At 43.2% G+C, this 23733-nt stretch overlaps 1 protein-coding gene across 1 annotated transcript in view; it reads right to left on the reverse strand.

Annotated features, from left to right (window-relative positions):
* Positions 1 to 22614, reverse strand: part of LOC110532063 (neurocan core protein) — a 265380-nt gene extending 242766 nt beyond the window's left edge. Inside the window, exon 1 of the mRNA XM_036967166.2 lies at positions 22232 to 22614. The gene's annotated coding sequence lies outside the window, so the exon portion shown is untranslated. The remainder of the gene's footprint in view (positions 1 to 22231) is intronic.
* Positions 22615 to 23733: the final 1119 nt, after the last annotated feature.

A 23733-nucleotide genomic window follows, 5' to 3' on the forward strand; every position in this document is an offset into this window, starting at 1 on the left:
CTTAACATTGAAAAAAAAATATTCCCAGTGCTGAGATAGTAGTGTAACTGACATGTAACATTAGCTAATGTTTCATCCCCTCTTGACTGAAGTTCTGTCTGAAGTGAATGAACTAGCTAGCTACCACAGCCAGTTCAACTAGCCTCTATCTATCTGCCAGCTAGCAGTATCCAACAGCTGTTGTGTGTATGGAAATGTTTTGAGCTGTTGTTTTGTCCTGTTTCAATAGAAATAAATGAACTTGGAACGTTTTCGCCTGTTGATGTACCATTAGAGCTAGCCAAAAGTTGGCTAACATTAGCTATTATTTTTTATTTTTGCCTCAATCACACTAGTAGACCTGAATCAAATGATGAAACCAGCAGCCAAATGATTGAAGCCTGATATTCTGCCAGGTTTTTTTGACAGCGCAATGTGAGTTTTTATTAGAGTCAGTATAGCAATGTAATGTTATTGATCTGTCAGTTTCCCTAGCTAATTCCCTACTTTTCACACTGGCACGGGATAAACGGATTGCCTAAATATGTATCTCCCCTGACGTGGGCATGTTTTCAATACAGACTCCTTTTTTCATACAGTATTCCATATAAGGCATCCAGACCGTATGAAAGTTGCACAGTATACCCTTCATCTTGTAATTAATCAAATATAGTGATACATAGCTTGACATTTCTGCCATGCATTATGACATTGTGGGAGGATAACCAACCTTCCAATGAAAGGCAATGCATTTCTTAGCTGCTTTAAATGCTAGGTTACATAGTTTCTTCTGATAACAGTCACCAGTTTCAATATTTCCAAGCAAACACAAACAGGGAGAAGGGCGAATCTGTAGATGGAACTTTGTATCCATTCTCTGATTGGTATAATATACTGCAAAATTCACCTGCGCTCCGTAGACTGGTCTTCCCTGACTGTCTGACCCTGCTGTGACACCTGTCACATCTGATCCTGCTAAGACATGATGAGCATAGTGTTGTTTACTGACTGTGCACCATGACAGTGAAGCCTGTAGAGCTGTTTATCCCTGGCCCTGGGGGTCTGCTCAGTCCTGGCCCTGGGGGTCTGCTCAGTCCTGGACCTGGGGGTCTGCTCAGTCCTGGCCCTGGGGGTCTGGTCAGTCCTGGCCCTGGGGGTCTGCTCAGTCCTGGCCCTGGGGGTCTGCTCAGTCCTGGCCCTGGGGGTCTGCTCAGTCCTGGCCCTGGGGGTCTGCTCAGTCCTGGCCCTGGGGGGCTGCTCAGTCCTGGTCCTGGAGGTCTGCTCAGTCCTGGCCCTGGGGGTCTGCTCAGTCCTGGCCCTGGGGGTCTGCTCAGTCCTGGCCCTGGGGGTCTGGTCAGTCCTGGCCCTGGGGGTCTGCTCAGTCCTGGCCCTGGGGGTCTGCTCAGTCCTGGCCCTGGGGGTCTGCTCAGTCCTGGCCTTGGAGGTCTGCTCAGTCCTGGCCCTGGGGGTCTGCCGTACTGTTGGTTGCCACTCTGGCATTGGCCTAACACACCTGAAACCAATAATGAATGTTTCACTAAAATCCGAAAGCTGAGTGGGGTGTGTTTTGGGGTGCCGCTGGGAGGTGGACCAATATGGGCAGAACGGGGCAATCCAGCTATAATGTGTGCAAATAAAAAGAGCTCTACATGTCTATGAGCCCTGTGATATGAATTATAGTGTCCTCTGTAATTCTTGGGACAGTAAAGCATTTTTCTTTATTTGGCTCTAAACTCCAAAAGTTTGGACTTGAAATCAGACCATGACTATGATGTTAAAGTGCAGACTGTCAGCTTTCATTTGAGGGTATTGTCATCCATATCGGGTGAAACGTTTAGTAATTACAGCACTTTTTGCACATAGTCTCACTATATTAGGGGAGCACAAGTATTGGTAAAAATTCACTTCTATGTGTATTAAAGTAGAAAAAAGTTAAGTATTTGGTCCCACATTCATAGCACGCAATGACTACATCAAGCTTATGTCTCCACAAATTGGATGCTTTTGCTGTTTGTTTTGTTTGCGTTTCTGATTAATTTGTGCCCAAAAGAAATGAATGGTGAATAATGTATTGTGTCATTTAGAAATCACTTTTATTGTGAATACCGGTAAGTATCTAATATGTTTCAAAACACTTCTACATTAATGTGGATGCTGCCATGTTTACGGATCATCCTGAATGAATCGTGAATAATGATGAGTAAGAAAGTTACAGAAGCACAAATATCATACCCCCAGGACATGCTAACCTCTCACCATTACAATAACAGGGGAGGTTATTATTTTTGAGGGGTATGATATTTGTGCGTCTATAACTTCCTCACTCATCATTGTTCACGATTCATTCAGGATGATCCATAATCATGGTAGCATCCAGACTCATGTAGAAGTGTATTTTTCTCTCTCTCGCTCTCTCTCGGTCTCTCTCGGTCTCTCGGTCTCTCGCTCTCTCTCAATCTCTCGCTCTCTCTCTCTGGTTACTGATGAGTGTGTCTTGGCAGATGCAGAGCGTTGTGAAGGTCTCACTCTGGGAGCCTGTCAACAGACTACTATTTCTCCTCTAAACCCTCTACCCCTCTGTGCTACACCTTTCTTCCCCCTCCTGTTCTCCCTACTAAAGGTCTTCACAGATCCACCTCTACCCAAATACCCGAGACCCGATCCGGGACCCGGTCCAGTCATGGGTCTCGGGTATGTGTAATTTTAACTGACTTGTCCAGAAAGGCCCGTACAGATGCAAACACAATTGCTGCTGTAGAAAGAGAGAGAGAAATGGTATAATTTATGCTACTGCTCTTGCTTTTCACAAGAGAGGAGCGTGACACATGTAACTTATTGTTGTTGGCCAATTACAAGTCATCAAAGTGGCAATAGGCTACAGTCATAGAGCCTCCATGTGGCAAAAGTTAGGAGTTATTTAATCAACAGAACATGGGATTAAAAGGATAACCAAGAGCCAAACAGGCAGGCTGCTATTTAATATTCTGAATGGAGTTGTTATTTGTAACTGTAGGATGAGAAAGCGCATGTACTGCAGCTTCAGTTCACCTAGCTAGCTAAAGTTAGTTTGATGCAGTCAAGATAGGTAGTATGTGATCATATTTGATGATATATAACCTAGCTATGGCAGGTATTAGTCTACTACATATAACACAAGTTGGCTTGGTTGGTCTGTTGCTGTCTCTGGTCTCTCCCTCCCTGCTAGAGCAGCACCTCTTGTGCTTTATCATCTCAGCTTAATAAAGTAGCTTAAAAAATGACTTTTCTGTTGCTTCCATCACTTGGATCAGATTGGACTGGTCTGCACCCGACCAGGTCTATACGGAATGGGTCTTTTGTCCTCGGGTCTGTTTGGAATGGGTCTCTATATTTGGAAGGGAAAAAAAGAAAATATGAGAAGAAAATATTTATATATATGGTTTGGGTGGGAAAGCCCCAGGTCCATTTCAGAATGAGTCCAACATTTTGGATCCGTGAAGACCTCTACTCCCTATACCTCCAGAGTCAGCACTGACAGAGCCCAAGGTGCCAACCTACCCTACCTCACATCTCTACTGTATATATTACGTACAGTACGTCACCCACCCCTAAACCTCAAATAATGTATGGTACACAAACCCTTCCATGCACAATTTCCCCTCCTCCTAACATAGCCTGTCTAATCTGAGCCAGAAGGAGAAGCCTGCAGTGCCATCAACGGAGAGCTCAAAAAGACAGCATCAGCACACAACATTACGTACTACACATATCAGCATATCAACGTCTGTAATAGTAGGAGACGTGGAGACATGCATGGCATCTTGAGGGTTAGGTTATATGGCTGTGCGGAAGTGCCAGTGAGAATACTGCTCTCGTGGATCAGGTTCATATTCATTAGTGCACACTGTAGAAAACAGAAGATAAAAAAGCAGCTTCTCTTCTTGGACAAGGCCTGGTAGTCCCTCCCTGTTTCAGTAAGTTTCCGTCCATTTGATGCCTAGTACGTACAACCCTCTGCAGCCTCACACGTGTCAGGTTTCCATTCCAAATTTGTCTTAATGACTAAATTGGGGCAATTAATTAGCTTGATTGGTGGTGTTAACCTCAGCCCCTTCCACATGGTTCCTGTCAATACAAACCAGTCGATACATATGGCAGTCAGAAACTAATCTAATACGGCACCCTTTTGATACAGTGCAAGATGTATTCATAATCACATGGATTGACTGAGAAAAGAGTATTGGTTTTCTCAGTCAGCGAGAGAAAGCGAGAGAGAGTGACTAAACAAGGAAGCCATGATGAAATGTAGAGTAACTGTGGAGAGTAACTCGCTTCCTCGTTTCACCTCGGTTCCTCTCCATTTCTCCAGTCCATAGACCAGAAGCATGCAGTTTTTCAGTTTGTCAGTGAGCTCAGATGGAGAGGAAACTTTTCTAATGTCCCAACAGCCCTTCAAAGTCCCAGCCAGCCAGCCTGCCTCAACCTAAGCCCCTCTGTGTGTCTCTGTAGTGGGATGCGGAGGGAGGGAGTGTGGTGCTGGAGCTGGAATCATCCTGATATTATCCTGCTAGTACAGGTCTGATGGATGCAGTCTTGTCAATGGAGCCAACTGTTCCTGCACGACTTGGGCCAAGCCTGACTTTAATGGATGCCTCACACATTCCCAATGAATTCCTAAGAATGTTTCCTTTCCCTATCCCCTGCTACTGCTGTCTCACCGAATGCAATGCAGGCGGCTGTCTGGAGGAAGAAAGGAGGGAGGGAGTGGAAGAGGGAGCGAGAGACAAATTGGAAGAGAAATTAGGTTTGCTAGCCCACAGAGCAGGTAATGTGGCCAGGAGAGCAGCTAAACTGAAAAATTCTACAGTGCTTCAGCAGGGAGCTCACACCAACAGAGAACAAGAAGAATTTAAAAACAATTCATTTAGAAAAGGCAAAAGTTCTAAACAAAAACATGTTGATTAAACATGACTTGTTTTTTCATCTCTGCTCCAACACACAGTTCCTAAACACTATTACAACAAGCTAAGATCCAAAAGCTTCTAAAGTTTCACTCAATTAGCATTTTCTGTGAATACAACGGATGGAATAAACAAAAGGCAGAATGAAGCCATTTAAAGAGTGTTCTTTAAAGGGAGTGTTCTAAAGGGAAAACAACAGAACTAAACACAGTGGGGGTCCCATAACAGCTTTAAAGAGCTCATAACATACCTCTTATTTATTTAGAACAGTGCTGTTGCATGCTTTGTATAATTAATGAAGATCCTGCTCACACAGAGTAGACTGTATGGATGCCACTCTATTCTCTAGATACTGTAGAACACTACGTTTGACCAGAGCCCTTCACCCAATTCCTTGTGTATCAGGACGCAGCTTCAACACACATACAGTATCATTATAGATTCATCAAAGCTATGGACACACATGCATGGAGCCATTATGACTCAACCATGGGGACCTCATCATCCAACTGTGGATCATCATCGTGCTGTTTACAGCATGAGGTGTGAAGAAGTCATTGCTCCCCAGCCCCCCGCTATGCCAGACTACGCATTGGAGAGGTGGTTTAGCTGACTCGTCAACCAATGTTAACTGTAAAGATGAACTAAACAAACACACTTGGCGTTAATTCAAAAGTACTTGTGTGACGATTGTGAAGATAACGAGCGGGAATCAGGTTTGAATGAAATGGGTGGGAGGATGGATGGAGGATTGGCATTGCAAGGAGAAGGACACATGATGCCAGTCTTCTTCTCAAGAAACTGTCTCTGAATTAACGCCAACCCTTCAGAAGTTTCGAACACACTGTCTCTAAAATGTGACGAAGTGGATCATCTTTCGTCCATCCATCTCCTCCACAGCGCTTTGGGCAGGATGGCCAGAAACTTATGGAATACATGGGGCGGCAGGGTAGCCTAGTGGTTAGAGCGTTGGACTAGTAACCGGAAGGTTGCAAGTTCAAATCCCCGAGCTGAACAGGCAGTTAAACCACTGTTCCTAGGCCGTTATTGAAAATAAGAACTTGTTCTTAACTGACTTTCCTAGTTAAATAAAGGTAAAATATCCAACATGGTGCCATACTATTTTGTATACATTTTTAACGTCCTTTAGGTTTGGTGAAGTTTCCGTCTTGGACTCACTGAAAAACATTGACATCCAGTTTCGTCATGCATGGTTGGTGCAAAATAGTTAGCTGCTGCACAAGAGTTCAGCCATTCTCCATCTGAGAAGAGATGCTACCGTGGAGACCATCTTGTCCTGTCTCGACAACTCCTATGGTCATTGCACAACAGTGACTATAGGAGTTGGCAAGACAGCACAAACAGTTCTGTGACCAGGCTAGATAGGGCATCATTATTTAAAACAGCTTCAGCAATTGCAGCGCTGGTCAATCATAGAGCGAGAGCGGCCAATTAAAGACTGTGTAATATATAACACATGACAATGCTTTGATTGCAGCCGGGTGATGTGATGAGCATTTACGATGTTCCTGCTGTGTTGATCAGGAATATGGGATAGCGTAATCAAGCCCTGTGTTTGCAACGGATAAAGTGCCGACACTAATGCCACTTTGAGTGCTGTTTTGTCCTTGATGTCTGGTATTAAGACTGAAGGGAGAGAGAGAGGGGCGAAGGGGGGCCAGGATTATGTTTTCGTTGCTGTAAAGATGCTAACTAAGGGGTGCTTGAGACACGGCTATGGTCGGGAAGCTCATGTTGCATAAACTGGTTGGGACTGATGAGAAAGCCATGATGAGGTACTGAGACTACTGTGCTGGAGTCTGGATAAAACAATCACAGTCTGCATCCTGAAAATGCCCAGTATTCGGAAGTTTTGATGACTCAGGTGCGCAAAGTAAACTGCCTGTTACTCAGGCCCAGAAGCTAGGATATGCATATAATTGGTAGTATTGGATAGAAAACTCTAAAGTTTCTAAAACTGTTGAAATCATGTCTGTGAGTATAACAGAACTGATATGGTGGGCGAAAGCCCGAGGAGAATCCATCCAGTTTTTTTATTTTTAGATCACCATTCATTGAAATGGCTGTATATGGGAAAATCAAAGGAATACCTCCCAGATTGCAGTTCCTAGTGCTTCCACTAGATGTCAACAGTCTTTAGAAAGAGTTTCAGGCTTGTTTTTTGAAAAATTTGCTAGAATTTGTAGTTTTTCTAGGTGGCTCCCATTTTGGCTGTAGTATTGGGGCACGCGTGGATGAGGGCGCGCACTTCGTTATTTATCTCAGGTAATGAACCTTCTATTCTCTGTCTTAAATTGTATAATTTATTTACATATTAGGGTACCTGCGAATTGATTAGAAACGTTGTTTGACTATTTGGATGGGGTTTATTGGTAACTTTTGGGATTCCTTTGTATGCATTTTGAACGAGGGAAACCAGTGGATTAATGAATCAAGCGAGCCAACTAAACTAACTTTTTCGGGATATAAAGGACTTTATCGAACAAACAACGATTTTTTATGTAGCTGGGACCCTTGGGATTGCAAACAGAGGAATAGTTTCAAAGGTAAGTGATTTATTTTATCGCTATTTCTGACTCGTGACGCCTCTGTTTGTTTGGAAAATGTTTGTAATGCTTTTGTACGCGGGGCGCTGTCCTTGGATAATCGCATGGTATGCTTTCGCCGTAAAGCCTTTTTGAAATCTGACAAAGCGGCTAGATTAACAAGAAGTTAGGCTTTTAAACGATGTGAGACACTTGTATTTTCATGAATGTTTAATATTTCGAATTTTGTCTTTTTAATTTCGCGTCTGCAATTTCCCTGTATGTTGTCGAGGTGGGGCGCTGGCGGCACACCTAGACCAAAGAGGTTTTAAAGCCAGTGAGGAACAGCAGAGGAACACAGTCCTGCACATTCAGCTTTTTTAACTTTATTCCGGCACTTTTTTCATATCCCCAACCACTGTGGTCTGATGCAATGTTGTCTTAATAAATCACAGGAGAGACTTTATGACCACAGTGCAGATGTATTTCTTCATCCTCTTTGAGAAAAAGCTTTCCTTGGGTGGTGACTTTACTATCATTAGCTGAAGACTTATTTTTTATTTTTTTTATTTTATTTTTATCAAATATTCTCTGTAATTAGTTATTACACGATCAACTGATTAAACACGTAACTAATTAAATAGGAAGTCTGGGCACCAAGGAAAAATATTCAGATTACAAAGTTATCATTTCCTAAAATAACTTTTCAGATATTTTATCTGATCAATTAGTCTTCGAATTAATGAATTATTTACTGTACCTCACGTTAGTCTCATTCCAAACGTTGTAAATTGTTGGTTATCTGCACGAACCCAGTCTTCACCATGAGTCAACCATACATCAATGATCTTAAATAATTTATTTATTACTAACTAAGTAATTCACAGAAATGCATAAACAAACAAGGTAAATGTAATGATAGGAGGATGTGCCCTAGTTGGCTAAACCGGCATGGCGGCTTGTTAGACAAAAGGGGAAGTGGGGGTCGACTAAGAAGTCACTACAGAGTGATAATTATAACTATAACAATTGAAATGCTAATCCTTTGCACATGAACGCTCACTCATTCGGGAACAATTGCAATCAATATATATATATTTACGCTCAGTGTATCGTCTTGATCGCTGGTGAAAGGTTTGTGTCTTTTGTAGAATTGTCCGTCTCTCTCCCTCTCTCTCTAGGTTGTGGTTAGAGGGGATTGTTCGTGGTTAGAGGGGAGTGACATTATAGAATGGATGTTTCGACGGTTGTCGTTCTTCACGTTCAATGATACCGAATTCCTAGCTGACGACTAGTAATTAATATCAAAGACTTGTTCTCATTCTGTCGGTATCGATAGTCTAAGAGTTTAACCACGTGGTATGGTTAAAAGATTCAGCAATGGTCTACAACCTTTGTACTCCCGTGATTGAGAGAAACATGGCCTGCAACCTTTAGCCATCTCGTAATTGAGGTAAGCTCAGTCTGCTGATCGAAAACCGGAGTGGGGTTTTTATTGGGAATGGCAGAAAAGGCTGTCCCAGGATGTCTGACCCTAACTGGGCTCAGGGGCGGTCCTCTGATTTAGTTCAAATCAAAAGGGAATTGTATTTTTCTTCATTAAACAGTCCACAATCATATTACACAATTATACAAACAGTATCATACTCACTCATTCATCTTATACAACAATTAGATGTAAACCTCATATTTGAGGCTATTATATAAACAGCGTTATATGAGCTTATGGTGTGGTGATTCCACACCATCTCCCATGAGCTTTCCCAAGTTGTGACAAACGGACCAGTTTGTAGCTGGATTCTTCACAGATCTTTTATACTTTCTCCGGAACATGACATTTGTTTGCACCTCAAGTTCTGTGAGGTGGAAGGATTTCCTTTGTCCTCTATGAAAGTTGACCCTCTCTCTACTATGTGGTCATCTCAGGGTCTTCTCAGGAATTTACGACCTCTGACCACAACAGCCTAGTTGAAGGAGGCAAGGGGGAGGCAGGGAGAGGGGGATGGGCTTGCTATACCCAAAGAGGCCAATGTCATGGCACATGCAAGCAGCTGAATTCTAATTGAGTGATGGCAAATCCTACAGTATCTTAACCTATCTCTGCTTTTACATCTGACGCATTCAGGTGTTCTGCTCATCTTTTTCATTCCAGCACTTTTTCATTAAAGACCATTGAGGCGAATGCTAGCATACCATTCCAGACTGGTAGACAGACAGTGCTATCCCCAACCCTGACTCCTTCAGAAGCCCAGAGAAGCCAGTCAGCTAATGGCTCTCCTCCATGCTATCCTCTGGTACTCGCTGGAGAGGTGTTTTGGGGAGTTCTGACTGCTTCTGATCAGTCTCTGTCAAAACAACTAAGGCCAAACAAGATGACGCCCAGTTAGAGCTCTGCCAGCCGCCTGCAGCTAAACAAAACAGACTGTGGATGGAGGAGAAATAAGAGGCTGGGGGAAGGAGAGTGGTGGTGGTGGTGATGGGGCTTGGATACATTAAAGGAAAGGGACAAAAGAGGAAAAAAATAAGGGGCCATTTTGACACCATTAAGCCTCGACGTAGCAGACTGGGGATTCCATATCAGATCCTTACTCTCTCTTGTTTTGTATTTTCCTGAGAGGATTGGACATTACTTCAGCTGGACAACCAATTTGAGCGACTACAGTGCAGGGCTGCTGCCTACACGCTCCTACTACTGGCCTGGTACTTTAGCTCTAGTGGCTCTAGTGACAGCAGCCAGTGATCAACGACCCAGCTAATAGTGGTGTCGAGCAAAGAGGCATCCTTCACTGGGAGGGCTCTCAAATCAATCTGAACAGAGAGTGGGTCGTCGGTGCAGCCCCCACACTCAGACACATAGCGCGTGAGTGTGTGTGTGTGTGTGTGTGTGTGTGTGTGTGTGTGTGTGCGTGCGTTCGTGCGTGCGTGCATGATGTGTGACCAGCTGCCAGACAAACCCTGCTGGACCCAGGCATTGACTGCTGCTGACTAGAGGTGATTCCAGCCAGACAAACAGACATAAAAGCCTGTTAATTACAGCTGAGTGGACAGGGGCCATGCTGCCACACAGTCGGCTGCCAGGGGAGAGACATGCTACCTGGGACACACACACACTGGATCAGAGGGTAGGGGGGCAGAGAGGGGTGCAGGGATACCCCTCTGGGAGGAATGCCCAGCGGTGGGAAGAGTGGGGTTATGGAGGGTTTGGGTTGGCATGGGGCAACACTTATGCTGATGCTGACAGATGTTGTATTTTTGTGACATACACACATAAGTAACCATGCACATACAGATACACACACCCATACGGGGACATGCACACACACACACACACTTTAGACCATATATTCTCTTCTAAATAACAGATTATCCTTGCAAATCAGTGCAAACAGAACCCAGCCCCATCTCTGGACTGCTTCTCTCTCTGTCTTTTCTGCATTTCCCCTCCTCTGTTATTCTGCAGGATGATAGTTATTTACAAAAGGGAATTGGTTACAACCCCACCAGTCTAAATTTGTCAAACAAAACTGAAAAGCAATTCAAATCACTGAGGAGAAGTTGACTGCAAAGATTCTGTGTGGCACATCTAAACGCTGATTGTTTAACAAATGCATCACTCTGAGACAACACATAGAAACAAGGTTTTTCCTCAGTTTATCTCTCTCTCTCTCTGTGTGTGTGTGTGTGTGTGTGTGTGTGTGTGTGTGTGTGTGTGTGTGTGTGTGTGTGTGTGTGTGTGTGTGTGTGTGTGTGTTCTCTCAATGTTCTTCTCGGTTACTGACTTGCAGATGTTTCTTTCCTAAAATGGTAACACAGCAAACAAATGGGTTTTGATATGTGCCTGTTTGTACTCCCTTGCTAAGATACAGTAATGGGAAAGGAAATTACATTTTCAAAGTGCAATTTTCCCGTCACTAACATGACAACTATTGAAAAATGGATGTCCCTATACCCTCCATTTAAGGAACAAGATTCACTTCTACACACAACCCTGACTGGAAAAAACTCTCTCTCTCTTTCTCTATTCTTCTCTCTCTCCTTTCTGCACTCACTTTCATCAATGAGTAAATTTAACAGAGAATCTCACATATCTAAAGGAGTAGAATGGGTCTTCCATGTAAAACCACTCTAGTGGGGCAATGGCAATCTCCTTACTGAATGCAGATCTACTGCAAAGTCTACAGGTTGGACATTTGACCTGCTATAAACTCTATAAACTCCTATGAATTGAAACTTTAATCAAACGGCTGGAGTTTTCAATGGAGATTTGCCCTCCAGGGTATAGAGTGTGGATGAAGGACCAAAGTAGGAATGTGAGGCCCCTCCTAACGAAGATCAGCTTCAGATCCAAACGTTGTCAATAAAGAGGTGAATTGGGAGCTTTAACAGTGTGCAGGCCATCTTGTTCTATACTACTCTTCTCCACACCAGAGAACAGCCATTAATCACCTGAAACAGTGTGTGTGTTTTTATGTACAGTATGTATGTGTGTGTGTGTGTGTGTGTGTGTATGTATGTGTGTGTGTGTGTGTGTGTGTGTGTGTGTGTGTGTGTGTGTGTGTGTGTGTGTGTGTGTGTGTGTGTGTGTGTGTGTGTGTGTGTGTGTGTGTGTGTGTGTGTGTGTGTGTGTGTGTGTGTGTGTGTGTGTGTGTGTGTGTACATGTGCACCATCTACAGGGGAAGTGTGCTTTAACCTCAGCCCTCTTCTAAGCTGCCGTAGCTCATTCTGCCCAGCTCAGCCGATTCCAGTATACCCTCAGTACAGGAGAGGCTTTGTTGATATCAGACAGGTAGCTTCTGCTACAGAGCCCGCAAATTCTCCAATCACTGCAAGGTTGACTCCCAACACAAACACTAACTAAATCCACCTAGATACAGTTCAGAAAGGTGACTCAGGACACTAACTAACAGAATAGTACAATAAATAGGATCAGCCTGATCTCAGTGTGAATCTTGATCGTGAGAATATCAGTCTGTAGAAATGAGAAAATAATAATGAAATATATTGCATTAGAACTAAAAAAAATCAAGAAACATGAGCTTCTGAGCTTTTGCCTTCAGGAAGGCAGACGGAGAAAGAGGATTAAAAAATGGGTTTCGTTCTGGAAAATATGAAAACTTAATTACATTTTCTATGAGGAACAAAACACCTCTACTGCTTTTTTGAAGCCACCACATTAAAGAGAAATGATTCACTAAGGCAAGCCGCATAAAGCTTTCTGTATCTTTTTAACATGTTAATGAGCATCTCTGAATTACACAAGGGGGAGAAACTAATAACTAATATCAATAGCAGCACAAGCCGATAGCGAGCAGGCAGATTGCATTCACAAAGCCGCCAAATAGAAATTGAGAGGCGCCACAACTGGGGTCCGAGAGGGATTTGAATTAAATTAATTACATTACTTCCATTCTTCCATAAATCCAATGCGATTTGTCTTGGTCTCCCCCCAGACTCAGACAAGGCAGATTGATATATGATTAGAGTTGGGCTTCTTCTAATAGGTTTCCGACAGACTCTGGGCTTCAGAAATACCTGCACTCAAAAGGAATGTGACAGGCGGAGTACCCCAGGAATTATTATCTGTAATGTGGGCTTGAAGAGCTTACAGTATGTTACTCCTTTTACGTCTCTCTGCTATGGCAACCGTTTTCCTTCTCTAAGATCTTCCAAAATATCATATAGACGACCTGGTTTTTCCCCATATATCAAAACACAACCCCAGTCAACCCACTCACAAAACATACAGCTTCTCTGGGAACTAAGTGTTCTGAAGACATGAAGGAATGCCTCACCCATCTGTACCCTTGACAAGTGTTCTCTGTGTAAAGGCTTATGGGTGTCTGTTGGATGGCAGGACATACCAGGGCTGGGAGCCCAGAACTCTGTCATGGTGCCATCCACTACCACGTCACACTCTTCAGTCAATAAGAAGCAGATGAGAGGGGGAGGGAGAGGAAGAAAGAGTTTGGAGTGGCTCCATTCAGTGTTCAAACCCTGAAGTATCTCTCTCTTTTTCTCTCTTTCTCTCTCTCTCCTTTCCTGTGTAGCGTCTCTTGTCTCTATTTAGCAGTTACAGATTCTGCTGTGCTTGAGGAAGCATCGGAGACAATGAGAGCTTTGGTCCTGTAGCAGTCACAGTGCTGAAAACACTGCAGCCTCCTACACTCCAGATCCCCTTGGGAGGTTGCTTTCTCTCTCTATGTGAGGATTAACTGTTCTAGATAAGAAACCACTAGCAAATTGGTGAAACAAACAGCTAGTATTCTTCCCCTATGGGTTTCAGTCAGAATCACTATCCAATTCCAACCTGAGCAGCACACAGACCATTTCATTCGCCACCTGAGCCATATCACTAAACATGGATGCATCCAACCAAAATGGTCACGAAGTAAGAGAGGGGAGAAAGATATTCAATCCCCAATCTTTGAAGAAGCCCATTTGTGCTCCACATTAAAAGAGAAAAACAGTTACTAGATGTCATGATTTATTGATGGTGTTTAATAGGCAAAATGCCCACATTGAATTATGCATTCGGGGTCTGTTACTCCAATGAATATTCACAAGCTGTGTCTGCTTAGAGTTATCTGGTAACCCCTCGCTGCCTTGTTGGCTGCTCGCCTTTGTCTGTATGTGGTTAACCAATGGCACATCTGTGCCTGCAGCCTGACACTGTGGTTAGCCAATGGCACATCTGTGCCTGCAGCCTGACACTGTGGTTAGCAAATGGCACATCTGTGCCTGCAGCCTGACACTGTGGTTAGCCAATGGCACATCTGTGCCTGCAGCCTGACACTGTGGTTAGCCAAAGTGGTTAATGCCAGAGCATTGCTAACGCCAAATGAAAGCCAACAGCCTGCTACAGCTCAGGTACACCTCAACTCTGCTCTGCCAGGCCAGAGGCTTGAGAACAGCCTGAGATTCTCCTGACAGGCCCCACGTTCATTAAGGTGATGAAACGTCTCTGGGATTCTGGCAATAGGAGGGAGAGACTGGCAAAAAGCCAGAGCAGCAAATCAAATCAAATTTTATTGGTCACATACACATGGTTAGCAGATGTTATTGCGAGTGTAGCGAAATGCTTATGCTTCTAGATCCTACAGTGCAGCAGTATCTAACAGGTAATATCTAACAAATTCCACAACAAAACATAATACACACAATCTAGTAAAAGAATGGGATGAGAATATATAAATATAAAATATATAGATGAGCAGTGACAGAGCAGCTAAGATGTAATAGATAGTAAAGAAAAGATAGTGAAGGATATAGTATACAGTATATACATATGAGATGAGTAATGCGAGATGTGTAAATATTCTTAAAGTGGCATTATGTGAAAGGCTATGTGCCCCCAGCACACACACACATGAGTATGCAGACACACACGTACACAAACATGCACAGTGATCACACACACAAACAAACACACTCACAGAATTAATGTTACATGGAGGCTGCTGTGAGCATTTGCACTGATTAATTGGATCAGGGCTGTCTAAGTCTCTAAATTAGTCTTTGTGCCTGTCGGCATAACGCCCTATCCCACCACAACCAATAATAAGCACCATTTTGTACTGCATGTATGAATGGGGTATTGCTTTCAGCAGGAATTCTGACCGGCACCATTGACCATCTGAACCCTCTGCAGCCATTTGGATACCCTGCAGTTTGTCATGTTCCTAAGAAAAAGTTTGGGAGTGATTTTGTTAATTCAACAGCCAGAGGCTGCTTCATTAAGTCAATATTAATTTACTACATGAGTGAAACCTAAAAAAAACGCTATTTCATTGGCAAGGATGCTACTCAAGTGCAAAATTGAATTCTCTGCGTTCACGTCGCTCGCTACAAGTGTCGGTGCTAAGCTGTGAGCAGCCGAGCAGGGCGGCACATTATTGAAAGACGGAGCGAATCAACCCATGCAAAAGCAGATAATACTGTGAATTCTCCCCAATCTGTTTTTCAGCCCCTTGTGATGACAGTATTTCTCAGCAGCTTTTGGCACTCGTTGGCATCTTTGGAAAACAGCCACCGTGGAGCAGTGTGCCGCTAACTCTCTGTTATGCATTGGTGAAAAGAAGAAAAATGGAGCAGCAACCGAATTAGCAGTGCCATAGAACACCTTTATTGAGGTTAGTTTAGTGGTGTCAGCAAGCTAGCCTTTCAACCTGGAGAGAGAGAGAGAGAGAGGGGGGGATAGAGAGAGAGAGAGGGATAACTGATATGAGTGATTCTCAAACCTTCCATAACAAAGCCCTCACCCTACAGAGAGATGAACTTGGAGAAGTGTCCCCTCTGCCAGCTGGTACAGGGACTCTGCTCACGAACCCAAACAGACCTACAGAGCCCCAGAACAGCAACACAATTAGACCCAATCAAATCATGAGGAAACAAAAACAAAAAATATTTGACACATTAGAAACAAAAAACAAAAAACAGAGCATGGAATGTTATTTGGCCCTAAACAGCGAATACAAAGTAGCAGAATACCTGGCCACCGTGACTGATCCAAAATGAAGGAAAGCTTTGACTATGTACAGACTCAGTGAGCATGGCCTTGCTATCGAGAGAGACCGCCATCGGCATAACTGGCTCTCTAGAGAAGAAAGGCTATGTGCTCACTGCCCACAAAAGGTGGAATCCGAGCTACACTTCCTAACCTCCTGCCAACTGTATGACCATATCAGAGACACATATTTACCTCAGATTACACAGACCAATAAATTATTTGAAAACAAATCCAATCCTAATAAACTCTCATATCTCTCATACCCTTTCGGAAAAGCTGACCACGACTCCATTTTGTTGATCCCTGCCTACAGACAGAAACTAAAACAAGAGGCTCCCACGCTGAGGTCTGTCCAACGCTGCTTCCATCACGTGGACTGGGAGATGTTTCGTATTGCGTCAGATAACAACATTGACGAATACGCTGATTTGGTGTGCGAGTTCATTAGAACGTGCGTTGAAGATGTCGTTCCCATAGCAACGATTAAAACATTCCCTAACCAGAAACCGTGGATTGATGGCAGCATTCGTGTGAAACTGAAAGCGCGAACCACTGCTTTTAATCAGGGCAAGGTGTCTGGTAACATGACCGAATACAAACAGTGCAGCTATTCCCTCCGCAAGGCTATCAAACAAGCTAAGCGCCAGTACAGAGACAAAGTAGAATCTCAATTCAACGGCTCAGACACAAGAGGCATGTGGCAGGGTCTACAGTCAATCACGGACTACAGGAAGAAACCCAGCCCAGTCACGGACCAGGATGTCTTGCTCCCAGGCAGACTAAATAACTTTTTTGCCCGCTTTGAGGACAATACAGTGCCACTGACACGGCCTGCAACGAAAACATGCGGTCTCTCCTTCACTGCAGCCGAGGTGAGTAAGACATTTAAACGTGTTAACCCTCGCAAGGCTGCAGGCCCAGATGGCATCCCCAGCCGCGCCCTCAGAGCATGCGCAGACCAGCTGGCCGGTGTGTTTACGGACATATTCAATCAATCCCTATACCAGTCTGCTGTTCCCACATGCTTCAAGAGGGCCACCATTGTTCCTGTTCCCAAGAAAGCTAAGGTAACTGAGCTAAATGACTACCGCCCCGTAGCACTCACATCCGTCATCATGAAGTGCTTTGAGAGACTAGTCAAGGACCATATCACCTCCACCCTACCTGACACCCTAGACCCACTCCAATTTGCTTACCGCCCAAATAGGTCCACAGACGATGCAATCTCAACCACACTGCACACTGCCCTAACCCATCTGGACAAGAGGAATACCTATGTGAGAATGCTGTTCATCGACTACAGCTCGGCATTCAACACCATAGTACCCTCCAAGCTCGTCATCAAGCTCGAGACCCTGGGTCTCGACCCCGCCCTGTGCAACTGGGTACTGGACTTCCTGACGGGCCGCCCCCAGGTGGTGAGGGTAGGCAACAACATCTCCTCCCCGCTGATCCTCAACACTGGGGCCCCACAAGGTTGCGTTCTGAGCCCTCTCCTGTACTCCCTGTTCACCCACGACTGCGTGGCCACGCACGCCTCCAACTCAATCATCAAGTTTGCGGACGACACAACAGTGGTAGGCTTGATTACCAACAACGATGAGACGGCCTACAGGGAGGAGGTGAGGGCCCTCGGAGTGTGGTGTCAGGAAAATAACCTCACACTCAACGTCAACAAAACTAAGGAGATGATTGTGGACTTCAGGAAACAGCAGAGGGAACACCCCCCTATCCACATCGATGGAACAGTAGTGGAGAGGGTAGCAAGTTTTAAGTTCCTCGGCATACACATCACAGACAAACTGAATTGGTCCACTCATATAGACAGCATCGTGAAGAAGGCGCAGCAGCGCCTCTTCAACCTCAGGAGGCTGAAGAAATTCGGCTTGTCACCAAAAGCACTCACAAACTTCTACAGATGCACAATCGAGAGCATCCTGGCGGGCTGTATCACCGCCTGGTATGGCAACTGCACCGCCCTCAACCGTAAGGCTCTCCAGAGGGTAGTGAGGTCTGCACAACGCATCACCGGGGGCAAACTACCTGCCCTCCAGGACACCTACACCACCCGATGTCACAGGAAGGCCATAAAGATCATCAAGGACATCAACCACCCGAGCCACTGCCTGTTCACCCCGCTATCATCCAGAAGGCGAGGTCAGTACAGGTGCATCAAAGCTGGGACCGAGAGACTGAAAAACAGCTTCTATCTCAAGGCCATCAGACTGTTAAACAGCCACCACTAACACTGAGTGGCTGCTGCCAACACACTGACACTGACTCAACTCCAGCCACTTTAATAATGGGAATTGATGGGAAATGATGTAAATATATCACTAGCCACTTTAAACAATGCTACCTTATATAAATGTTACTTACCCTACATTATTCATCTCATATGCATACGTATATACTGTACTCTATATCATCGACGGTATCCTTATGTAATACATGTATCACTAGCCACTTTATACTATACTATGCCACTTTGTTTACATACTCATCTCATTTGTACATACTGTACCCGATACCATCTACTGTATCTTGCCTATACTGCTCTGTACCATCACTCATTCATATATCCTTATGTACATATTCTTTATCCCCTTACACTGTGTACAAGACAGTAGTTTTGGAATTGTTAGTTAGATTACTTGTTATTACTGCATTGTCGGAACTAGAAGCACAAGCATTTCGCTACACTCGCATTAACATCTGCTAACCATGTGTATGTGACAAATAAAATTTGATTTGATTTGATTTATCTATTAGGTGAAATACCACAGTGTGGAACCCCAGCAGCAAGATGTGTGACCTGTTGCCACAAGAAAAGGGCAACAAGTGGAGTACAAACACACAAACACCGCTGTAAATACAACCTACATATGTTGATTTATTTTCCCTTTCATACGTCAACTATTGCACATTGTTACAACATTCCCAGTAATATAACATTTGAAATGACAATATTCTTTAGAAACTGTTGTGAGTGTAATGCTTACTGTAATGTTTACTGTTTTAATGTTGAAATTTGTATTGTTTATTTCCCTTTTACTTCTTGTCTATTTCACTTGCTTTGTTTCCTATGACAATAAAGCCATTTGAACTGAAACTGAATTTAGAGAGAAAGAGAGTGAGAGAGAGACAGAGAGACAATGGAAGATACGATTTAAAAGACAGAGAGATGGAGAGAGAGAGAAAGACAGAAAAAAAGAGCGAGACAGAGAGAGGAAAGAGAGAGAGACAGTGACAAGAGAGATAGATAGATCGGTGCCTGTCTCACTAACAGGATTAGAGCTCATCATCTTTTTTTTAGGGATCGTTCCAGTTTCCACAGGTGCCACCCAGGAAACACAGGGAACTGATGGCCCCCAACACGGGTCAGTGACAGGGCGGAACGATTTTCCATGCGCACATGTACACATATGACTGCTCAACCAAGTGAAGGGAAAAAATAATAGCACAGCAGTTGAGGTGTTTTGATGTCCCCAATGTCACTACGTGACAAGGCCCCTCTCCCTACAGTCTATCAACCAGCATATCCCTCCTGCCTCTGGCGCTTTCTCTTTCTGACACGCTTTGAAAATATAACACTGAAAATACATATGTAGCCTATGCTGTTCAGCTGCATCATATCTTTGTCAGACGCAAAGGCATGTTGGAGTCTGACGCAACAACCTCCACCAGCACTCGGGCACGCACTTTTATCAGTTTGAGCAGGAGACAGGAGTTGTTTGTTTTCAGGCAGCAAAAAGTATACAAACACACAGCCAGCCAACACACAGCCATGTTTGACAGAGTGCCATCAAAGATAACGTCTCGGGTTCCATTTCGGCTAGCTAGTTGTCATTGCTTCAGGATTTACAGACAGGGCTCCCTGGTAGTCGACTTCACACAGCCTGTTGTCATAGACTAGACGTAGCATAGCAAATGTGAATTCGGGACACCCAAATTAGTATGGTATGTTACATTTGGTATGGTTACATAGGACAGAAGGTCACTTAAAGATACAATATGTAACTTTTTGGGGCGACTGGACCAAATTCATATAGAAATGTGCGTTATAGATGTCATTTTCATTGAAAGCAAGTCCAAGACGCGGTATATCTGTTCTATGTGCGCTATTTCTATGCTTCCCATTTTCGCTTTCGCTTTTGCATCTTTTACTTTCGGTTTTGTACACCAGCTACAAAAAGCTGAATATACAATATTTTGGGTTGTGGAAAATACATTTCACAGCTGTTAAGGTGGTACAATGATTCTTTACACTATACTTGCTTGTTTTGTCACAAAAACTGAAATTAGGCAAACTATTAGAATTTTTGCAACCAGAAAATGGTCAGAGTGAATTCTGCATAGTGCATCTTTAAGGCCAAAACGAGAGGAGGGTGGTTGGTCAGGGTGGATGGGTAGGAGTATAACTCAAACTTCTAGCAACCAAAAGGTTGTGTGTTCGATTCCCATTATGGACAACTTTAGCATTTTAGCAACTTTGCAACTACTTAGAATGTAACATAACCCTTCCCCTAACCATAATCTTAACTCTTTAACCTAACTCCTAATCCCCAATCCTAACTACTAGCCTAGCTAACTTTAGCCACGCAGCTAATGTTAGCAGTAGCCACCTAGCTAATGTAAATCTCATAAAATTGGAATTCGTAACATATCATACATACTGCAAATTCCTAACATATTATACAAATTACAAGTTGTAACATATCATACGAATTGTAATTCATAGCATATCATACAAATGGATGATGGACATCCACAAATGAATACATACCATACAAAAGGTACCATATCATACTAAATGGATGATGGGCATCCACAAATGAATACATACCATACAAAAGGTACCATATCATACTAAATGGATGATGGACATCCACAAATGAATACATACCATACAAAAGGTACCATATCATACTAAATGGATGATGGACATCCACAAATGAATACATACCATACAAAAGGTACCATATCATACTAAATGGATGATGGACATCCACAAATGAATACATACCATACAAAAGGTACCATATCATACTAAATGGATGATGGACATCCACAAATGAATACATACCATACAAAAGGTACCATATCATACTAAATGGATGATGGACATCCACAAATGAATACATACCATACAAAAGGTACCATATCATACTAAATGGATGATGGACATCCACAAATGAATACATACCATACAAAAGGTACCATATCATACTAAATGGATGATGGACATCCACAAATGAATACATACCATACAAAAGGTACCATATCATACTAAATGGATGATGGACATCCACAAATGAATACATACCATACAAAAGGTACCATATCATACTAAATGGATGATGGACATCCACAAATGAATACATACCATACAAAAGGTACCATATCATACTAAATGGAGGGTCTCGGTTTTATGAAAGACTAGAATCTCTACTCAGAATTTCTACTCTACTCAAACTTGCTCAGATTCTCATCCGGTTGGTTTCGTCAAGGTCGATGTTCTTTTAATTGACTCGTCAACAATTAAGTGGCTTTATAAGAGAGCCGATAAGCTATTAAAACATCCCCTTAAATTGCTCTAAATGTGTCACACTTAAACACATTAACACATTTTCTGTCGCACCGTGGTGATGGCGGTGACTTTGCAGACCACAACATCACGCAAAGCAGAGATTATTCACACATGACAGTTAAATGATAACAAGTATCAGTCTTCAAATATCATTCAGTCAACTTTTCCTCTTAGCTAAGAGTGGCTAATTGTGGTATCAACAATGATTCTACATATGTTATAACATGATTGGAAAGGGTTAAATCATGTAAAAGCATGGCTAAAACTTTTTATAATAAAATTACATTTGAAATTAAAACCATGATGACAATTTAGTAATTCAAATGAGATAGCCTAGCTCTAAGGCAGCAAATACAAGTGTGGGGGGACCATGAGTGTGGTGATAGGCCAATGTTCACATGGAAAACTAAATACTGAAGCATTTTCAAGACATGCATAGCCTAACATTTAAATACAGCGGTAGAAAATGCGTGTCCATATAGCTCGTTTTGTCTTGTGCAGATATCCTATCCTAATCCTTATTGAGCTACTTACTGTAGACTATTCTACATGATAACGACGAACCAAGATAGCGGTTTCTCCAGCTTCCTATTAAGCGACTCCAAAAAGACTAATCGTAATGTAACATACTAGAATAGGCTATTTAACAGTAATACACATTGTTCTCACCTTTTAGGAGGTGGGCTGCTCTGGTGTCTCTGTCAAGTCCTCAGGAATGTAGAGCGATACCGCCTGAGGAACGTTGGTCTGATCCGTTGCAGGTGTTCGGTTATTTGCGAGCCACAGTCAGAGGTGAACCATCAAGCCGCACCAAAACTGTATAAAGTGCAGGAAAAAAACGAACGAATCGGGTTTAGGAGAGGTCCAAAAGACAAAAACAGGATATCTCTCAGTGTATAGCCTAGTTGGTGTCCATCCTATCACGCAGAGAGAAGAGAGGCAGACAATAAGTGATCCGAGTGAGAACGATGCTCACTTCCCCAGAAGCCAAGCGCTACTGAACAAAAGAGCCCAGATGCGCGCTGCAGAGTCCGGCTATTCAAATCAGCGACGAAAAGGGGGAGATGGGGGGGCGTGGGCGTTGAGGGGTGTTAGTCCTTTGGATGGGAGCGGGACCGAAGGAGGGAGGGAGAGAGATGTAATTTGGCACATCTGCCCTATTACTGTATAATCCCGTTTGGCTATTTTGAGTGCCACGATTAAATAGCCTGGGGGATAATGTTACCTTGTGATGCAAATTCACCTTGACTTTGCGGAGTAAGGAAGTTAGACGTATAATTCATTAATGCTGAAACCTGAGATTCATAATTAGCCCTGCTCTTGTTTCTGAAGTAAAATATATTATTTTTGGCTTAAAATATGTTTGATATCACACTTTACTGATAGGATTGTCGCTCTTCTAAACACTTAATTAACACCTATCTACTAAAATTATCAACTACTCAGGCAGGCATATAATACACTTCACTGTCAATATATTAAAACGTTAGTAAAGGTATGAATCACCAACCAAAACATTCAACTAATTGCAATTAATGCTAAAGTCATGAGTTATTAGCTCTTATAGATTATATGAGCTCATATAATTGTCTAGCCTTCTTGAAGTCTACAGAAATCATTAAGAACTGCCTCCCAACCCACCACTTTACCACGCGGAGAATAATGATCCCCCACGAGACGCCATGGTGCCGCAAGGGGGAGATTACTCGCACTACTAATTCACAGCCCACCAGATACACTTTCAGTATTGCTTGTTCTTTTAAGCAGGGGGGGAAACAAATCTGCAGAGGGCTTTTTGAAACGTAGAAATAGGGATTTTAGAAAATCTCCTTGTAATACATTGAACTGTGAACCTATTCTAAGCAATATGCTGGTGTTGAGTTTCAGACTTTCCAACCTGGCGAACTGTGGGCCTATTGAGACGGCTCTACACCGACCAGTGCTATTTTCAGTGCATATAGCACCTGCGCTGTCCATGGTGCCGAAGTGTTACCAAGCGCCACACGTTGTTGTTCAGGGCTTTCCTTCCAGCACCAAGCGCGTTACTAGGTTTTCCCAACGCACACAGCTACAACAGCTGCTACATGGTCTGTTTAAAAGTTAAGCTGCAATATGTAATTTTTGCGCGACCCAACATAATTAACTTAGAAATGTGAGTTATAGATCTGTCA

This window comes from Oncorhynchus mykiss, chromosome 1 (genome assembly GCF_057628025.1).
Source record: "Oncorhynchus mykiss isolate SJ-2025 chromosome 1, ASM5762802v1, whole genome shotgun sequence".
Taxonomy (NCBI): domain Eukaryota; kingdom Metazoa; phylum Chordata; class Actinopteri; order Salmoniformes; family Salmonidae; genus Oncorhynchus; species Oncorhynchus mykiss.